This window comes from Solanum verrucosum, unplaced genomic scaffold (genome assembly GCF_900185275.1).
Source record: "Solanum verrucosum unplaced genomic scaffold, falcon-dt-bn FXZP01000233.1, whole genome shotgun sequence".
Classification (NCBI taxonomy): Eukaryota; Viridiplantae; Streptophyta; class Magnoliopsida; order Solanales; family Solanaceae; genus Solanum; species Solanum verrucosum.
The window spans coordinates 564,831-568,539 of NW_026019986.1; positions in this window are offsets into that span (position 1 = coordinate 564,831).

Below are 3,709 nucleotides of genomic sequence, written 5' to 3' on the forward strand. Positions count from 1 at the left end.
ATGGCCAAAAGCCCCCCTAACCTATAGCCGGATTTCCAACTACACACTCATACTTTACGGGGGTCATATTACCCCCTGAACATTTTTTTTTACTAATTTTCTTACCCTTATTTGCTGGCATGTCCACATAAACCAGATATAATTAAATGTTTGTTTACACGCGTTGCCACATAATGACTGGACCCCAGAACCCACGAATTTCCCTTAATCTTTTCATTTTTCCTCTTTTGTTCTCTAAACCCTAACCTTTTTTCGATCTGACCAAATTCACCCCCATTCTCTTCGATCTGAGATTTCGTTCCGATCGAAGTTTGCTGGGAAGGTTGGGGAAGGTTCGTTTAGCTTTTTTCGTTTATTGGGTCGAAGTTTTCTCTAAGTAAAGGTTAGTTCTTTTAGTTCTTTACTAGCGATTTTGAACGATATTGATTATTGTGTTTGATTAGGGTTATGAAATTGACAAAAAATCAAGAGCAATAACTGGGTTTTTGTATAATAGCACTCCATTGTTCAATTTATACCATATTATCTTCATATAGTTAGCCATGTAGTGTTTCCTTTCTCGCTTAATGTTATATATGTTCGTAATGATATGATACTATGGCATAGTAAGTTTACAATTTTCGTTGTTATAATGATGATATGTTCATATTTACCTATTGTGTGTGTGCTTAATGTACAATGTGTAGTTTAAATATTCTCTATTCTTTCATTCCATTCAGGTAGGAGATGAGTGGGTTCACTTTGGTTACCTTAAGATGGTATCATGGTGGGGTGTTAGATTTAAGTAGTGGACAACCAATATATATGGGTGGGCAAGTTACAGAATTTTTAGATGTTGATGTGGATAAGATGTCCTATTTTGAATTAAGAGGCTACATTAAAGAATTGGGATACACCACAACTTGCACATTTAGTATTAAACCCCCTGACAGTGGCATTTTGGAAGATATAGACAATGATTGGATATTTTAGACCTATGTTGTTCTTTAGAAGATGGAGTTATTGTGTAGATATATGTGAAACACATGATTGATGAAGCAGTTGTGGACCCCGACCTTATTTTATTAGAAAATGTTAGCCATGAGGATAGGGAGGAATCTGGTTCAACTTTCAATAAAGGGGCTGAACCAAATTGTGGTCCAAACATTGTGGTTGGTGATGAAACTTTATCTGGTGAGGACCCTTTTACTAAAACACCTAAAACTATAGCTGCTACTGCTGCTAGAGCATCTTCCACCTCAACTCCAATCAATACTACAAATCCTTCCACTACAAATCTTGCTACTACAGATCCTGCTAGTATAGATCCAGATCTTGTTAGTGTAGATCCAACTACTGTAGATCTTAATGATATAGATGTAGGTCCAGTTGGATTTGATTTAGTGGAAGAAGATAGTTCTGATTACTCAACTGAAGAGAGTGTTGATACTAAAGGTGAATTAGTTGGAGATGATGATGAGGATTATGATAGTGATGTGCATGAGGAGGTTAGGGAGTTGAGGGCTGAAAAGAAGACTTTTCAAAGAAGAAAAAGAAATGAGAAAGAACAAGCTGACACTGAAGAGGTACCAGTAGGTGAAGCTGGACCAAATTTAGGTTTTGATGAAACTGAAACAGGAAAAATAAGTGTTTAAGGAAGGTTAGGAGGTGATGAGCCATACTATCCAAGTTCTGATGCTGACAGTTTTGAAATAGATGAAGATGAGTGTTGTGATGAAGATGAACACAATTCTGATGCTGAAAGTTCTGATTCTGGTTGGGTTAATTTACCTAGAAGGGTAAATATATCAAGAAGGAAAAGCACAAAAAAAAAAAAAAAATTGTTCATGACCCTACTGCTAAGAAAGTTGAATGGCAGTTGGGTATGGTCTTTTCAGATGTGAATAAATTTAGAAGAGCAGTAACTACATATGATGTCCAAAGAAGAGTTCAGGTAGAGAAGTGGGTGAATGAGCCAAAAAGAGTTAGAGTTAGGTGCAAGGATAGTTGTCCATGGCTTTTGTATTCATTTCTTGACAACACAACAAATGATTTCATGATTAAGACTTACAATCCAAAGCATACTTGTAATTCAACAACCATAAATTATTTGTGTAATGCAAAGTACATATCTACAGTCTTTAGACAAAGAATCCTTGAGCAGCCAAGTATAAGAGTTTTGAAGTTGCAAGACCTGATTAGAAAGAAGCTTAAAGTTCATGTTGGTAAGACTACTGTTAGGAGAGCAAGAGCTAAGGTGTTGAAAGATACTATGGGTGATCATATTGTTGAATTTGGAAGAATTCTTGACTACAAAGATGAACTACTAAGGACCAATCCAGGAACTACTTGTGTTGTTAAATTGGATGAACATGATGCACTTGGTAGGCCTGTATTTAAAAGCTTTTATATTTGTTTTGATTCATTGAAGAAGGCATTCTTGAATTGTAGGAAATGCATAGGTTTAGATGGTTGTTTCCTTAAAGGGGTTTGCAAAAGGCAGTTGTTAGTTGTTGTTGCCAGGGATGGTAATAACCAGATGTTGCCACTAGCTTGGGCAGCGGTTGAGTATGAGAACAAAAATACATGGACATGGTTTGTCAAGCTATTAAAGACTGATCTGGGACTAAGAGATGGTGGAGATCTCACCTTGATTACAGATATGCAAAAGGTATGTGTACTTTTAAATTTTTTATTTGTATTTATTAGTTTTAATGTTGCATGTGTTATTATAACATAACTACATATATTTATAGGGATTGTCTACAGCCATTGAAGATTTATTGCCTGCTGCAGAACATAGAATGTGTGCTAGACACATCTTAGCTAACTGGGCTAAGGACTGGAGAGGCCTCCAAAGAAGACAACAATTCTGGAGGATTGCTAAAAGTATTTTTGAGTCTCAATTAAGAAAAAATGTGGAGAAGATGAAGTGTCTTGGTCCAAAAAAATGATGGATGCCTTAATGTACTACAACATAGAGTATTGGTGTAAGGTTTACTCCAACACTAGAGTAAAATGTGATTCTGTAGATAATAACATGTCTGAGTATTTTAATACATGGATATTGGCAGCAAGGCACAAGACAACTATTACTATGCTTGAAGAGATTAGAGTGAAGATGATGACAAGAATAGATAATTTAAGGGAGTTTACAAATACTTAGAAGTGCAATTTCTCTCCAATGGCTTTGAAGGTACTACAAGAAAATATTGACAGGTCAATGAATTGTAGTATTGAATTTAATGGAGTTGCTGGGTTTGAAGTGAGAGAAGGACTATGTCAACACACTGTGGATCTTGGCAGGAGAAATTGTAGTTCTAGGGTATGGCAATTAAAGGGCATACCATGTGCACATGTTATGGCTGCAATATACTTCAAGAACTGTGATCATATTGACTATATTGATAGCTGCTACAGTAAGGAAACTTACTTGAGAACCTATGCTAATGTTCTTCAACCAATCACAAACATGGAAATGTGGCCTATATCTACTACTAATCCAACAGTTGCACCACCTGAAATTAAAAGCATGTCTGGAAGGCCAGGTAAACTTAGAAGGAAAGAAGCTGGAGAAACATAGAAATCAGGTAAGTTGCCTAGAACTAGACTTGCCTTGACCTGCAGTAATTGTAATGGTAGAGGTCATAACAAGAGAGGTTGTCCACAAAATGTTCAATCATCAACAAGGGAGGAACCATCAGGTTCAGGTAATGGAAGAGACAACACA